Genomic DNA, 18,876 nt, shown 5'->3' on the forward strand with positions numbered 1-18,876 from the left:
GCCCATATGCAACCTCCGATTGCGATTTGGCCTTAAAGGCTTAAGACTCCTTTTCAAAGGAAATTCCTCATTTTCTTAAGGACTAAAGCATCCTTCTTCGGGCGATAAATTCATCATCTAGACTCGGATTGGAGTACCGTTTGCGTCATTGGAATCAGGAAGACGAGATCTCTGCTTTGGTCCTGGGTTGACTTTATTATTCCCACTTGGATTTTCTAAGTTTTTCCATGCCATTGTATCTGAATATCCACCTGGATCAATCGAGAAGAAATTATTTTACATGGATTGTGAAGAGGAGCAAGAAAAGGAACAATAAACGTTAAAATAAGAGGATATACACCAGGAACAAACCCTAGAAAAAGAAGAAATGAATTCGACCATATCTTATAATGCATTGGTTGGAATTACCACTCCTCAAACTATCAAGATATAAGGTCATATCAAGACGAAAAAGGTAATAGTGTTGATTGATTCAGGAAGTACCCATAATTCTATTCATTGTAAGATAGCTAAGGAATTGAATTGCTTCCTATATCTAGCACCAGAGAGTCAAGTGATGGTTGCAAGTGGAGGAACCATAAATTGCTCAAGAAAGTGCCATAATATCAAGCTATCCATGGGAAAATATGTATTGAATAGCCCAATTCTTTCCATTCCAATGGGTGGCGTTGATGTTGTACTAGGAGTCTAATGGCTACAATCCTTAGGTACAATAGCTTTTAATTTTCAAGAACGTTTCATGAAATTATCTTTAGAAGGAAAGGAAGTTGAATTAAGGGGTATCGCAGGGAAATCAGGAAAGATAATTAGCTCTAACAGAATGACAAAGCTTCTAAAGAAAGAACACCAAGACATAATTGCACAATTATGTTCACTAGAGGTTCCCACATCGAAATAATCCATTTCTCCAGATCTCCAAAAAGTCTTGGACAATCATTCCAAGGTTTTTTAGACTCCCAAAGGCCTCCCACCTATTCGTGATCATGATCATGCTATTAATTTGATTCCAAGAAGTGTTCCTCCAAACATCAGGCCTTACAAATATCCCTATGTCCAAAAGAGTGAAATTGAATGTATGGTTGCAGAAATGATAGAGGCTGGTATAATTCAACCTAGTCAAAGTTCTTTCTTTGCTCCAGTAGTATTGGTTCACAAGAAGGATGGATCATGGCGCATGTGTCCAGATTATAAGGAGCTCAACAAGCTCACTATTAAAGATAAATTTCCCAATCCTGTCATTGATGAATTATTGGATGAATTGCATGGATCAATTTACTTCACCAAGTTCGATCTTCGTTCAGGATATCATCAAATCAGAATGAAGACTGAAGACATTCCAAAAACATCATTTAGAACTCATGAGGGTCATTATGAATTTTTGGTCATGCCTTTTGGACTTACTAATGCACCTTCTACATTTCAAGGTTTGATGAATTCCATTTTCAAACCCTTCCTTAGAAATTTCGTGTTAGTATTTTTTGATGATATACTAATCTACATCAAGTCTTGGAAGGATCATGTCCAACATGTTGACACAATGCTCAAACTATTGGTGGAGAAACAATTATATGCAAAAATCTCCAAATGTTTCTATGGAGTACAAGAGGTGGAATATCTAGGTCATATTGTATCTCATGAAGGTGTTAAGGTAGACCCTAGAAAAATTAAAACCATTAAGGAATGGAAAATCCCCACATCCATAAAGCATCTATGAGGATTTCTCGGGTTGACAGGGTATTATCGCAAGTTTGTTAAGAATTATGGGAGAATAGCAGCACCTCTAACAAAATTATTGAAGAAAGATGCATTTTCATGGACTCCAGAAGCAACAAAGGCCTTTGAACATCTTAAAGAGGCAATGTGCCAAGCACCAGTCTTAGCTACACCGGACTTCACAAAAACCTTTATTGTGGAATGTGATGCCTCAGGAAATGGAATTGGTGTTGTTTTAATGCAAGAAGAAAGATCCATTACTTTCGAAAGTCATCCAATCAAAGGAAAGTATTTACGCAAAGCTATTTAAGAGAAGGAAATGTTGGCAATACTACATGCACTTAAGAAATGGTGACCCTACCTAATGGGAAGACACTTCAAGGTAAAAACAGGTCATGATAGTCTTAAATACTTTTTAGAACAAAGATTATCTTCAGAAGAGTAGCAAAAATGGGTCACAAAGATGTTGGGTTATGACTTTGAAATCATCTACAAAAAAGGGAAGCAAAATGTTGTGGCAAATGCACTCTCAAGAAAGGATGAGGACATGGAAGCATTTCTTTGCGCCATTTCTATTATCCAACCAAATTGGATAAACGAAGCAAGGGATGAATGGAAGAATGACGAGGAAGTGTGGGCACTCATTCAAAAGATACAACAAGATCCCAGTACATCTGATACATTTAGCTGGAAAAATGATTCATTATGGTACAAGGAAACCTATGTAAGAATTCCCAACTCAAACAAAAGATTCATAGGGAATTGCACACCTCTCCCTTAGGAGGGCACTTAGGATTTCTAAAAACCTACCACAGGGTTAAGAAGGATTTTTTTTGGGATGGCCTTAAATCGGATATTCAAAAGTTTGTGGCGGAGTGTTTGGTTTGCCAACAAAATAAAGTTGAAACAATTAACACCTCATGACTATTACAACCTTTATCAATTCCAAGCGAACGTTGGGAGGAGGTTTAAATGGATTTTATCATAGGTTTACCCAAGTCCGAAGGAAAGAGTGTTATCATGGTGGTAGTTGACAGACTTACCAAGTATGCACACTTTTGTGCATTATCTCATCCATTTAAAGTGAGTACAGTTTCTATTGCATTTATGGAAACAATTCAAAAGCTACATGGAAACCCAAAGATTATTGTAAGTGACAGAGATCCCATTTTCACTAGAAATTTTTGGACAGAATTATTTTCTTGTCTTGGTACTCAGTTAGCTCATAGCTCATCTTATCATCCTCAATCTGATGGGCAAACTGAGATAGTAAACAAATGTTTGGAAGGATATCTTCATTGCTTTGTCTCTGATAAACAAACACAATGGGCAAATGGTTTCCTCTGACTGAATAGTGGTATAGCACATCCTTCCATACTGCGACAAAAATGACTCCATTTATGGCACTTTATGGATATCATCCACCATCCATCACATCATATTTAAGAGAAAATTCTAAGGTTCAAGCAATGGAAGATCACATCGAGCATCAACAACAAGTTCTCCAACTCTTAAAGGATAACCTCACTTTGCCGCATAATAGAATGAAACAACATGCAGATCAACATCACAACGAAAGAAGTTTTGATGTAGGTGATTGGGTATTCCTACAACTACAACCATATAAACAAATGTCCCTCAAGCAAGCTAAGAAGGATAATAAATTATCACCAAAGTATTATGGTCCATACAAGGTGTTGCAAAATATAGGTACTATGGCATACAAATTGGAGCTTCCTGCAGCTTCCCGAGTGCACCCAGTTTTCCATGTTTCATGCTTAAAGAAGGTTATAGGTGACAAGCTTCCAGTTCAAACAATATTGCGAAAACTTGATGAGGAAGGAAAAATCATATTGGAACCTGAAGCAGTCAAAGAAACAAGAACTCGACAGCTACGAAATTGATCAATTTCAGAGTATATCATTAAGTGGAAGAACTTACCCGTTGAATATTCCACATGGGAGGATGAGAGTTTTATATAGAAGCATCCAAAACTACTCAAACGTTGGGGACAACACTTTTTTGAAGGAGAGGGGCATGTTAGGTCCCTATAATACTAGTGATTCCCCCATTACTATTGTTGTTGTATCCCTTATTGTTATTGTTGTGCCCTTATTGTCCCCATATTGTTATTATTGTGCCCCATAGAATCCCTCTATTGTTATTTTTGTTTTATATTATTATTGACTTGGTTATATTGTGACCCCTTAGACTCCTATATATAGAAAGGAGGTTTTGTCATTTGAATCATCAAGAATTGTTCATTTGTGTAATGTAAAGGAGGTTGCCCCCTCGAAGAGGCTGAATTCTAAGGCGTTGATCTATCTTTTTGTGAGTTGGTTTCATAACAAACAAACCCCCCAATATCAAGAGTAAAACCACTAAAAAACTTTGTGAATTAAGACAAGAGGAAATCCCCTCTATTAAATCTTCTTTGAGAAAAAAATACACAGTGGTGGTGACTTACTAATGTTATAGAATAGGATAGGGACTCAACTAGGATAGAATAGGATCAACTAGCTCAAAAAGACAAGACTCACCAAACCACACCTCATTTTGCAATCTAGTTCCTCTAGCTAAAAAGCCAAAGCCTATAACCATCATCCTTGAAGAATAAAGGGTGGAACCTCTCACCAAATCAAAATTGTGTGGAACCAAATAGTTGCTCATGTAAGCAATGAGGGGATTTGGGTATCTTCACATTACATGCCCCGCAATATGATTATTAGATTTACTGTGTGCCTCCATAAATAAGAGATACATGTCTTGTCCTTTATGAGAAACTTAGGGAATGCGGTAAATGCCCAACTTATCATTAATAATCAATCCCCCCTCTCTTTTAGTACTAATGCATTGATTTGCATATATATTGATCAAAGCATTATTCTCCCTTAAAGCATCCAAGAAGTTAACCCTAGAGAGGTCTTGGATACCTCCTTCACCCACTTTAGTATTAGAGCCAAAAGAGTGTTCAATGGAGTAATGTGAACCATACACCTTGTTACATTCTAAAAATTCATCACCACCTTCAAAATTTGAAAACCAAAGTAGAATGAAGCCTTCAAAACTTCAAATAGTGCACAAGATTCAACATAATTAATTATTGAAATATCAAGAACCCAAAAAAATGCACTTTCAATTAATCCTATAGGATTTGTAATAACCTCTCTATCACCCACCACCCCACTTTATAACATGCTAATTAGTGAGTTAAGAAAATTAGTAGAGTTTTTAGAATTTTAATTGAATCATTAATAATTATTAATGGTAAGGATTTAATATTCTAGAATTTTTATGTTCTTTTTGTCTTTTTAATTAAATTGACTAATTAAAAAAAATGCCACATAACCAAGTGTCATATAAAACAAGTTATGGTTTTTGGTCATGTAGTATTGATAAGTTTTGATATTGTAAAAAAACTTATTTACATTAGCAAATCTCCATGGTAAAGTGAGTGTGAATCTCCATGACTAAAAACCTTGTTACATGTTTTTCTAAATGTATATAGTTTTAATTTTTGTATTACTTGTTTTTTGTAATTAATAATAATAATAAGAATTTAAAATAAAATTATAATTTAGTTATTTTTTTAATCTTAATAATATGAGATATATTAAAGTAGTGTGTTTTGTTATTGATTATGAATTGATGTCTATCAATATTTATTAGTCATCTAATTTATATGGTTGCACTAATTTTACTGAACTTTTCTAATCAAACATTTTTTTTCAAAAACAAGAGCTTTGGAAGTAAAATTTATACTTTGATATATATATATATAGAGAGAAAGGCATGTCTCCTAAGAATTATAGTCCTACTTCTGTCACTACATTTGATGAGTTCAGTAGGTTATTTATTCAATATACCGTGCTTTTTTTAAACGATGTTAGTTATATTTCTTTCTCCACTTATAAACAAATGTTAAGAACATTGGTTTGGCTCCTAAGACATAAAAATTAATAAACCATAACCGGTTATATATCATTTAGTAACAAATTTCAAAATCTCAATGATTATTGTTTACATTATAATTAATAGTAATAATAATAATAATTTAAAATAAAATTATAATTTAGTTAATTTTAATGTTTTTTTTAATCTTAATAATATGAGATATAGTAAAAGATGTGTTTTGTTATTAATTACAAATTGATGTCTACGAATATTTATTAGTCATCTCATTTATATGGTTGCACTAGTTTTATTATTTTGAATTTTCTAACCAAACATAAGCTTTGCAACTAATTTTTTTAGTTATGAGAATTGTAGTCCTATTTTTGTCACTTCATTTGACGAATTTGGTAGGTTATTTATTCAATATGTTTGTGTGTTTTAATAGTAATTAGAATTTATAATTATAGTGAATTAAATATAGTTAATGGTTTCAATTTTCTTAATTAATTATAATTTGATTAATTAATTTTATTATTTAAAATATTTTTTTCTTAAACTTAAATGTTTCGTTTTAATTTTTATTTGTAGAATTTATTTTAATGGATATTAAGGTGAAATAGGAATTGAAATGTTTTATGTATCATTGTCTTATTATTCTTAATATGAAAAAGTAGGGTATTTATGTATTCTTAAAATGGAATGTGTGTCACTTTTGTGGTGAGGAGAGACATATGTATAAAAAAAATTTACATACATAAAACAAAGTGAAAAATAAATAGTTACTTTCCCTTTAAGTTAAGCTATGTGATCAATCAAACAAAGAAAATGGTTTTAGTTTGTTTTGCGTATGATAAAAGGTCCTATGAAGACCTATTCGTCCTTTCCACTGTACAAGTAACTGGGCCTTGCAGAGATATCTTTTATGACGGGTACTGGGGCTACGTCCTGAAAGAACTGGTGATGCTTCCAGCGGCCAAAAGAATCAACCAAGGTATTGAATGAGACTTTAGTGCTTCCCATACCTCCACCTATAGGGAAAGATGCTCTAAAATTTGGCCAATAGGATACCTTCGTCTCACGCGGGCAGTTAAGTCTTTAGCTTCTTGGTAATTGGTTATCAATACAGAGCACTATACAGGTGGGGTAGCCCCATATAGTACCGCACACACTGAGCTTAAGCCAAACCCCCTTTGAATCGATTCTCTGTGCTGCCCGGGTAGTCTTTTCTGTGGGATGATTGAAGGATTTGAAGCACCCTAAAAGACAACTTCTATGTTTCAAAATGTAACATGACCATGGCGGCTTATTGATGCCTACCCCCAACAGTTCTAACCTAAACTATAAATTATTTTGTGGCCCATGTGGGGAAATTTAGTTTGTTCAAGTTGTGATTTCTTTTAGGTGTCTTCCTTCACTTATAGTGTGAAAAATTAAGCTTAAATAAACTAAGTACAAAAGGTCCTTAAACTTGATTCCCTTTGTTCAAAGCTTAGAGTAGCTTAGTGTCTCAAGTGACAAAGTGGACATACACAGTTTGTAGTGATGTGGATATGCGATGATCCTTTACAAAATCGTCTACTTACACTAAGTTATGTTTGTTCCTTACCTGCAAAGAAAATAATGTGTGGTTGATGGATCACTTACTTCCTTCCTATTACACTATGTGAGCCTAAAAAGGGAGATGGAAAATTGAGTGCTTTGAGAAAGATTTCAGATGCAAGCCCAGGATTGTCTAAAAGACACAAGGGACGCAGGGGCTACTCCCTTTATTTAATAACACCCAGTTCCTAGTCCCAATGCTAATGAAGTAAAAATTCTTTGGTTAGTAAAAAATATGTGTGGATTATGGGTCACTTACTCCTTTGCTAATTAAGCTATGTGACTTGGGTAAAATAGCAAAACAAATTGAAAAAGATGTGTGGATTATGGCCACTTACTTTTCCCCTTAATTAAGCTATGTGTGAAATGTAAATTTTTTAAAGTAAAGGCTAAGTAACTGCCCTACTAATATTGATTAGTAAAACAATTAAATAATCTGAACTATCTGGAAAAAATTGCAGAGGTGAAGGCAATTCACTAAAGGTTGTCAGTCACCCACGAAAGAAAAATTACAATGATTGTTTTTGTTCTCTGTAAACCGTGCGGGTTAGGCTCTGCACAGGCGAGCGAACCATGTGTCAGTCTGCAATAAAATGATAAGTGTTAAGAAAAATTATAGATATTAAGAGTGAGAATGATTATAAGCAATATGCATTATCAATGTTCTAGATTAAAACTTATATGATTAGGGAACAACGTATTTTATAAATGATACTATACTATAAATAATTTAATTAAAATTTACAATCTCACTAAAAAAATTAGTATTGAAGAACTAAAGGCAAAATTTATACCTTTATCATAAATTCAGTTAAATTAAATGACATCCTAAGCAATAACACAAGGCCCTGTGGAAGGAAATTAAAGTAGAGTAGAAAGAAATATCAAAGTACTATGCAAAACAAATGTAGAGATAAAAAATTATACGAATTATATGTTATTAGTCAATCCAAAATGCCTTATGTAATATTTTTTCTCAAAACTTTGGAAATGAGTGGATATTTATGGTAGGAATGTAGCTCGAGGGAAGTTTTACTCAAAATTGCATATTGCTAAGCTTTTCATGATTGTCAGTTGTATTAGTGGTGACCTATCTATCATGGACAATGCTTTTTTATAGTAAAAAATAAAATGGCCGTGTCCAATATATAAAAATCATTCTGATATCAATTAAAAACTATTTTCCAATGAATAAGAAGAGATTATTTTATGCAACATCCATCGTTAATATCTTACCTCTATAAGCCTTTAATGGTTTTGTTTTAACCAAAATTATATAAATTATATAATGTTTAAATTAAGCCATTTTTGAAAGTTCAAATGACTACTTTATTTGAAAGTTCAAGAAATGCAAGTTGGTGGCAGTTTAATAAGTAAATTTGAAAAATCAAGAAATGCATGCTTGTGACTGTTTAATTGGGGCATAGGAGACTGAGATTAAATTGATTTCAGTAGTAAAATTCACGCGGGTAACTTTGAGGTGAAGGAAAGCAAAGATGAAGCAAAAGACAAAAGCTTGTTCCTCCTTGGAAAAACACATAGTTGAAAAATCAAGAAATGCAAGCTTGTGACAGTTTAATTAGGGCATAGGAGACAGAGATTAAATTGATTTCAGTAGTAAAATTCACGTCGGTAACTTGGAGGTGAAAGAAAGGGCTTAGTACATTTTTGGATCAAAGAATCATAATCAAGAAAGGGCTTGGTACTAAGCATAACATTTGATTAAAACAACAACCATTTTTCGATTAGAGAAACATAATCAAGAAAGGGCTTAGTACATTTTTCGATTAGAGAATCATAATCAAGAAAGGGCTTGGTACTAAGCATAGCATTTGATTAAAAGTTGATTGGGTGGAAGAGGCAAGGATAGAATGGCAGTAGAACTAAAAGGCATGGAAGTTTTTTCAACAACAACTATAAATTGAGGGTTTCAAACCAACAAGAGGGGAATGTTGGCATGAGAGAGAAAAGAGATGCTTTTAAATCTTTTCATGTCAAGCTTAGAGCTCTCCCATCTAATATTTGGAAATATTTCATTATCTTGTGGAGCATAATTTCATTGAATCTTTCAAAATATGTACTTGTGTTGTAGAGCATGATTGCGATGCCCCATGTTACTTAGCTTGGGTTTTCCTATGACCTTGATGTTTGTCCTTGTACCACTTGATCACTAATGTTAGTCTATGACCTGGATGTTTGTCCTAGGATGACTTGATCATTAATCTTATTTATGACTTGAAAAGAAATTATATGATAATAAATTATCATTGATGTTGTTGAGCAAGTGTGAATTGTTGTAGGTTAGTTAGAGCTCCATAACCCATTCTTGTTTAGACATTTGGAAGGTTGAGGAAGCCTAATTGACATCAACCTCATATGATGATGTTTGCTTATCTTACATGCCCATATGCATATGTTGTGTTATGGTTCATTGATCTTGATGATGCAAACAATAGGTTATTAATTATCTAGAATAACTCCAAGTTGGGAATTTGGCAATAAGGTTCATGGAAGGTAACTTTTGATGATTGACAATCTAGGAGAACTCTAGGTTTGGAGTCTAAAGTGAGACCCATAGAGGGAAGCTTGTGAACTTAAGCATTTTGATTTGAATTATGTTATATATGTCTTGTCAATCTACCTGATGTGTGTATGAGAGGCTCACGCATGTGAAAGAGATAAGGAAACGACTTACCAAGTTACCAACATATGGGTGTGCAACATAATCAAGAGACTTTGCTTCATTGTTTGAGATGAGTAGTGGTGCTTTTACTTACCCACTTCATACCAAGAAAAAGTGCATAGTTTGTTAGAAGGCTTTCACTTTGTTGTATTGGAATAGATAGTGGTGCTTCAATGTACCCACTCAATCCCAAGAGAGATGTTGAGTCTCCTTATAGAATGTGTTGGATAAGGAAGCTTGATAGTTTGGCAACACCAATCTATCAAAGAGTAGACATGCTTGGCTTGCCTAACTTGCCTAATTTAAGTCATTCTATCATGGGAATAAAGAGGTGGAGTACTTATTTCAAAATTATCATTGAAGGGTGCACAATAAGGTTGTTAAGACCTTACTCCCTAGTATCTCAACGTTCCAAATTTCAAGCTAGACCAAGGAAACTATAACTGGATTCCTTGGTGGTATTAGTTCATAAGAAAATTATCCACTTTTAGGGAGTGCTTGAAATATGATTATTTAATTGAATAAAAATGAATTATTTTATGACATTAATTACTAAGAAATATAAATGGGACACATTGAAAAATATGGATCTACATTAAGACGGATCTATGTTGATGTATTTTTTTAGATTCTTGTCATCTAAATGTATATGTATTTGTTTATTTTGTAGTCACGAAACATTATATAATGTTATGTGACATCATCTCCCCACACTGTACTGTAAAGCACCTTACTACTTTTGATGCAATAATGATGAAAAAAATTATTTATATACTTTCTCTTAAAATAAAATTTGAATTTGAACACCTATGACCACAAAAGTTCAACCATAAACCGCCACAACATGGAATTATTTAAATTGTAAGGCATGCTTCAGGATAAGAGGCACCTGTTGCGGTTTTAGCAGGAAGAGAGTGGTCACATGGATACAAGGAGCAGGTAGACAGCCAGTAACTATGAGTACGCAATGTGCATGCCATCCTCTTAACAAAAAACTTTGGCTTCTTTATCGCCAAAAGCCGTGATGGAGAAACCGCTGAAAAGCCACGGGAAAAGGGATCCTGTTGAAAGCCCGTTGTGGGCTCTACATTCTAAAATTCGACTTTTGACTGTAGAAACCATTCACCATCTGAACCCTAACTGGACGAAGTTAATATTTTTTTGGACTTGCATAATGAGGGGACGAGGAGTAGGCAGACAACCAGTAACTATGAGTACGCAATGCGCATGCCATCCTCTTAATAGAAAACTTTGGCTTCTCTATCGCCAGAAGCTGTGACAGAGAAACCGCTGAAAAGCCATGGGAAAAGGAATCCTGTTGAAAGCCCGTTGTGGGCTTTACGTTCTAAAATTCGACTTTTGACTGTAGAAACCATTCACCATTTGAGCCCTAATTGGACGGAGTTAATATTTTTTTGGACTTGCATAACGAGGGGACAATTTCGCCCTTGTAGCAATTTGAGAATTGTAATTTGAATTTCTAAAATAAGAGGCACCTGTTTTACTTAATGAAAACCGCTTTTAATGATTTTATTTGAAACGTAATGTCTGGACTACATATTTCTTTGTATGGAGCTAATTGATTAGTCCTACACATGCATCTGGCATAGGTATGAGTATTCACATAGATTGCTACATTGTGAAATGAATGATAATATACAATGTTGAAACTTGACAGATACGTACGTTCTGGTTCGACCATGAATATACTCTAGTTTGTGTTTGAAGCAGTCTTAACAATATATTTACACTTGCAATGAATATATGCAATTGATTGATTAAAATCAAAATTGCAATGCTACCCAGAATGAATATTTGGATGCCCTGATGTTTTCTCTCTTAAGTGACTGACAATATCTGTACCAAAAGAGATTGTGATAAAAGGCGAGCCTCCCTGATAAAAGGAGTGATGCAACTACATGAGAAGTGGAAGAAGTCTCAGGAAAAAACGTTCAGGAAATAGCTCGCTGCTGCCAATGCCAAACTTTGAACCAGTGGATTTCGCTGCAGCCAATGCGTATATTTTAGTAAATCTAGGAGGTGGGAAGAGTAAATGGCATAAATAGCTATGGCGGCGTTCCAGATTTACTAAGATATCTGGCCTTCAATGTGATTTGAGTGCTGTGTACGCATGGGCTGTATGGATACGACATGGATGCAAGATGGGGTGTGATTCAATATACCATGGATGTATGGCATGGGCTGTGGGCGCATTGAATGTAACGTACCTCATGCAACCCGGAGCGAGCTATGGATATCGATGGATGGATGGACGGGAACTTGTACTCTAAGAGCATTAAATAACATACAAGGTTGGAAATAAGGCTCGCCACAAAAAAATCCAATTTACATAAAAATTGGACATTACAACCAATAACCAAGACCCAGAGGCATCTGGCAGGAGTGATAGCCTGCTCTCTTACGGACCACCAGCGGGTTATTTCAGGTGGCGTGGTTTTCTTTGATAACAGTGATGTGTCAACTGACATTCGCGGATAGCAGCCAGAGATGGCTGTCCTCAATGTTGGTTTGACAAAACTGAGTTTGATAGGTTTTTCCACCTTTTGAAAAAAAAAAAAAAAAAAAAACAACCAAGCATGATATTTAACACTATGAGAATAATTAAAATTCACAACAACCAATAACCAAGCATGATATTTAACACTATGAGAATAATTAAAATTCACAATAACTCATAAGATTTCAAAGATTATGGTATTTGGAAACTCAATATTAGTCATTCAACAAATTCACAAGCTTAGGGGGAATATAAAAATGAGAGAAGGATTTGTTCTCAAAAAAAAATCCGACATACAACTTCGGACAAAATGTGTCAGCGACAAGAATTGGAAATATAGTATTGCAATGACAGTTGGAGAATTATGGAAATTAATTCCGACATATATCCGATGGCTCCGTATAAAACTTCAAACGCTTGGTTCGACGGTGGAGGCACACAAATGTTATGGTGAGGGCAGATGGTGTTCTCATGCACTATTGGGAATGCACAGGTGTACACAGGCTCTAACTCCATTAAAGGAATCCTAGTGCAAACAGGTGGAGATGGGGTTTTACTTCAAGTGGGCGAGGTCTTAATCTTCCTCTGCCTCCTCATTCTCCTCCTCCCTCTGCATTCATTCTCGAATCCTGGTTGTGAAGATCACACAAATATGGCTGATGAGCAATCAATGGCGTCCAGAAGGCGATTCTGAGGTGTGCATTCTCTTATATTAGTTGGATTTGTGTTGCAAAGTTTTACCAATATTCCTCTACGAGAACTGAACGAGAGGGTGGAGAATTCTACAATTCAGGGGAAATCTTGGGTTTTTCCTTTGTTGTTGAGTAACAATGGAAGAGGGCGGATTTGCGACTCGACAACAAGTGTTTATGAAGTTAAAGGCACCCTTGGATCATCAATTGACAACAATAGAAGGCTTATTGGGAGCGGTGGCAAGAAAGACAGACTTGGAAGAAGGCGGCTTTCGAGTAAAACTAGAAATGCTGGAGATAAAAATGTATGGTTGAGGGGGTTCTTTGAAAAATCCAATCTGGAATGCAAGACTGAACTAGCTGCTATTGAAATCAATCAAACTGTTAGATTTGGAAGACAAGCTTGGCATGAGAATACATGACATGACATCTGCATGCCATCTTTGCAGAGGCAGATTTGACTGTTAGATTTGGAAGACAAGCTTGGCATGAGAATACATGACATGACATCTGCATGCCATCTTTGCAGAGGCAGATTTGAGCTCAAGGAACCTGAGCAGAAAGGAGTTAAACGAGACAGGGGAAGCTACTAAAAGAACGAGGATAAGGATTCTGAACAAACAATGGAAACTCCCATTAGGGTATATAATAGAGTCTACAATAGGCATATGTTATATGTTTTATATGGTTGGGAAAATTTACTAAAGAGTCATATTTTGGAAGGCTAAATTCAATATTTTGGTAAAACATGATGATGGCTGGCTCGGAATTGATGATTTTTTTTGGTGTGCCTAGAGGCACTCTGCAAATTCAATACAGATAGATGGGAGATGGGTTGGTGTACTGAATTTCAATACAGATAGATGGGAGATGGGTTAGTGTACTACAATTCAGTACAGAGAGATGGATAGATGTGAGATGGGTCAGTGTACTACAATTCTAATTGTACAGAGAGATTCAGTACAGAGAGATGGATAGATGGGAGATGGCAATTGCTATTTCCACCTCTATAGCAATATAAATGCACCGTCTTTACAGCCAAATCCATGTATGTATGGGATACTGACGCGACAGCTACATGCAATCCCATGATTTTCCGGCAACTATGCTCCATACCTTTCCCGGCCGCTCCCTTCCAACCTGTCACACGGTGGATATGATAGTACACCATACTCATTCAATGCAACCTCTATAGTCATTCAATGCAATCGCCCAATCTTGGTGCCCAAAATTTCAAAATTCAAATGTTATTTCCGCGCCCAAACTGCCCATGAAATTTCTGAAACGAACACACCAGAGATTTCGAATATCTACAGGGGTCTCTCCTCGCATCATGGTCTTCCAACGCTCTTCCGGTACTGGTTCCGCCATACGAGAGGCCGAGAGTTGGAGGTGCCACTCTCTCTGGTTTCCCAGATTGGATCATCCATTGACCACATAAAGCAGGGATTATTTGTGCGCTCTTATATAAATGCATCTTCTGAATACAGAATGATCTCGCCGATTCACAACATCTGAGGAGCTTGCTTATATTGTCTTTGGTGTATCTGCAGAGGAAAATAATAGCACAGCGGAGAGAAATCTTCAGGGACATAGAAGACTTTGCAGTTAGTAGTTTCTTCTGTGACCTTCCTTCTTCCTTACAGAAAATGGTTTTCTAATAAGTTGCTGCGGGGACTTTCGGTTTTTTAGGGAATTTTCGTTAGCTCACTATTGAGCAATCTTTCTGTTTTGATTTGATTTCAGGGTTGTGATTGATAACGCCGTCTGTGAAAACGCAACATTGGTGAGGGTGAAGCCCTTGGCTTTCTCAGTCTGAATTTCTTGAATACATCCTATGTGGGGTAGTTTTTCAGGGAACACTGCCATCTGACAATACGCATTTTAATGTATAAGACTCTGATCGCATTGTCAGCGTTCCGTTAATGTTGACTAAACGAGAGACACAGAACGCTTCTTTCCTGCAATTTGCAAGGTTGGTTTATGCTCCCTTGTTTATTATTATGATTTAGATGTGCCTGATAACTACCACATCAACCTGTTAATTTCAATTAATTTATATTTCTGCAGATTCCGTTATGAGTTTGACTTCATATCACATATTCCTGCACTCCCATCTTTAACGGCCTCGTAAAGTAAAATAAAATATTTTGCGAGTTCAAGATATCCTAGGAATAAACCTGCGTTATAAATTCCAGTTTCTTCAATTTTATCTATTATAAAAAATAATATAAATATTCCCCTTTAATGGTAAAGCTCGTTGAAGTTCCGAAGAGTAATTATAAAATCTAGATTCTGATAAGATAAGTTGAACCTAAATCCCATATACTATATGCAATCATACGGAATTGATCGCTTTGATGCCTAAACAACATTATATAGAGCATGCGCATGCTTGTAGAACTAATTTTTAAAGGACAAGATCCTCTTTATGTAAAGCAAATGCAGACATTTCAAATATATAAGAAAGGAATATGGGCATCGGAAGGAGATCAAATCCCTCATTGAACATTGAACAATCATGAACTATAATAATATGACAATTGGAAAGAACCTGCGTGGACAAAACCTCATTGAACACTAAAAACAATCATGGATAAGAGGCAGTACGGCAGAACTTTTTTTTCCATTAACTAGATTCTGGATTTGAGGTAAATTTTATTTGAAATTCCATAAAAAGAATTATAAAAATTATAATTGACGGGTTGAAATTATACAATATTGATATTCTAAAATTATTTTATTATTCTACTATTTTATTATATTGAGAGAGGTAGTTTATCTATACTCTATTATTATATTGAGAGAAGTAGTTTATATAGCCTAGTCTAATTAGATTGTTTTTTGCCTTGAAAATCATGAAAATTTTGGTAATATTTTGATAAAATTTTGCAGCCAATTTTGTAAAGCAATTATCAAACTTTAAGATTTTAGGTGTCTAGAAGTTTTTTGATGACGCTAAATCCATTTCCACCATCAAAAACATGATTAGAACAATACTACTCCAAGGTTTCTTGAATTTTGTTTATCCCATTTCTACCATTTTGATCATCTCCTAATTCCTCAGCCATTTATATATGCATATAAAAAATATATATAATTCTTTTAATACTCAATCTAGTCACATTATTATTTTCAAAATAAAAATAAAATATTAAAAAATAACAATTAAATAATCAGAAAGGATGACAACCACAGAATCAGATATTCACTTCCGTCTAATAGAGTTTGGGAATCTGGACCAAGTACCTGCCACAGTTAATTTTCCCTCTGTCAGCATTACGTATATCCTTAAAAAGATCATTTTTAATAAAATCTATTTTTAAAATTAAGAAATCTAAAATTAAGGGAAACTGTTTTGATTTCATGAGAGCATTTTATTAATAAAATATAATTTTTATGAAAAAGAAACTTAAGACGAAGGAAATTAGTTTTTAGAGTAAATCTATTAAAACATCATTAACCAATTGTAATTATAAATATTTTTTTTGTTAAATAATATATATGTGTATTATAGAGGATATTTTAATTGGCAATTGTGATGATATGAAGTATTTTGCAAATTAAAAGATCTAAGATTTAAATTTCCTTGAGTAATGCAATCTATATAGAAGAGGAAGATAATTACAATATGCCCGAAAATATAAATATAAAAGCTGTAGGAATCAACCCACCCACTATGAGACTAAGGCTACCTATTTACCAGTTCTTCTAATACATTATATACATATGTGTGAATTTTTTTATTTATATAAGTAATAAATACTCTTACTGGAAGAAAAAAAAAAAAAAAAGAGTAATAAATACTATTGTTTTTTTAAGAGGTAATCTCTTATTTATTTTGATTAGGATTATGATTAAACACATCATGTGTCAATATTAAATAATTGATATTTTTTTGTAAATTAATATTTTTATTGTCTCCTAATGAATTCAAAAATAAATTACAATATAAAGCCATGGAGTGCTTATTCATAGTACTTTATAGGTCGTTTCACTTGTTTCAATAGAGACGAAAAATTTTAACCCCTTATTCATTACACTTAATCTCAATTAACAAACATTCTTAATATACCTTGACATTCCAAAACATAACATTAATACAAAACAACCACCAAACATTCGAGGAAGACAGACTTGTTGGGTCCTTTGTTGTAGAACTTGGGGGAGTAGCAGGATCAGATTAACAATGAAATTAGCCTTCGAGATGTGTCAGCTTTACATCGAGTTTATCCAAAGAAGAAACTTTGATTTCTCAGAGCTCTCTCAGTGTCTTCCAAAGAGAGAAATACATTGCATCTTTCCATCTATTTATTTTTTAGTACAATGTCGAGCAATGTCTTCATATGTAAGTGTAATACTATAGAATTAAGATATTGTTTCCTTCGTCCCCTCCTATGACTAATATAAGGAAAATAACCAGAGACCTTTTCCAAAAACTCAAAATTAGAAAAGGAAGGCTTGTTGCTCTACATCAACCATGGATTCTAGTTTCTTGATTTTTTAACCGGTCTCAGGGAAAGATCATGCATAAGGAGCCCTAAAAGTTTCTTGTACATGTAATTGTTCCTAGTTTCAGTTTTGAGGCCCCTACCAGTAAACTCCCCTCCTGCTCTGCATATGTTGTATAGGCGGCATATCGTGTAGGAGTGATGATCTCTCGAAATTCTCAGAAAAGATCAAACAGATAGAGGAAGGAAAATTATACAAAGGTATACCATACCCTCTACCAAACCCCAACCCACTGTCTTTGGAATTAAGAAACAAACGTGAGGGAGGAATGAAACACAAACAATAAGACACAAAGCAAAACTCATACAAATTTGAATTACAACATGTACCTCCACGAACATGGAGCCAAAATCACACCCAACCCAAGAAATTACCCCGCCAATGCTTGAACCACCTTTGCTATAAAAATTACCCAAGCCAATAGGAACACACCACATAGTAGCAACCACAACACTATCAAACTCACTAATAAGTAGGTCCTCCAACCCCTCGTCAAAGAGAGATATCGACACAGTGAAAATCAAACCTTTAGAGAAAAACCACACAATTCGATACCAATTGATACACAAAAGGAAGGGTAGCAAAGATACTGTGAGTAAGACAGGTGAGAGAAAGAGGACATACAAAAACTGCGCCCATCGTCAGCTTCCAATGGTTCATCACCTCTACAACTCCAATGAGATTCATTGCTTCCCCACCTACCTTAATCCCATGCAGCTAGGTAAAGTCTTGCAGCCACAACATGGCTTGTTCGGATTTCTACAAAATACTAATGTTATTTGATCTACACCTGAACCAAGCTCTCCACAATTAGAAAAAACTTCAGATTTTCCCTCATGTAGGTGGGGCTTCTACTCCTCCCCGTCACCCAGCCTCAATCGCTCTCCTCCCGTGTAGGTTCTCATACTAACCATCTCTTCCCTGTTTCACATATTTAAAGTTACTTGTGTTACTCACACTTGTGCATGCATAGACCAAGTCACTCCCCCCTACCCACTCCTCCCCTATAGTTTCTCATACTAACCATCTCTTCCCTGTTTCACATATTTAAAGTTATTTGTGTTCCTCACACACTTGTGCATGCATATAGTAAGTCACTACCCCCTACCCACTCCTCGGTGAGCTTAAGTCGATTGTAAATTCCCCGAATATACGGGAATCCGACGGACATGGGCGCGGTCAAAAAATTGACCGTGCCCAGGTCCGTTGGATTCCCGAATATTCGGGGAATCTGCAATTGACTTAAGGATGCCCCACTCCCCTCG

At 35.0% G+C, this 18,876-nt stretch overlaps 1 long non-coding RNA gene across 1 annotated transcript; it reads left to right on the forward strand.

Moving 5' to 3' along the window:
* Positions 1-14,401: 14,401 nt before the first annotated feature.
* On the forward strand, positions 14,402-15,168 carry LOC149227334 (uncharacterized). The gene is made up of 2 exons (XR_016247124.1): positions 14,402-14,706; positions 14,846-15,168. It is a non-coding gene; the product is annotated as an uncharacterized LOC149227334 (long non-coding RNA).
* Positions 15,169-18,876: the final 3,708 nt, after the last annotated feature.

Source organism: Pinus tabuliformis, chromosome J, assembly GCF_031772625.1.
Source record: "Pinus tabuliformis cultivar Carrire ecotype Pingquan chromosome J, CPIR1, whole genome shotgun sequence".
Classification (NCBI taxonomy): Eukaryota; Viridiplantae; Streptophyta; class Pinopsida; order Pinales; family Pinaceae; genus Pinus; species Pinus tabuliformis.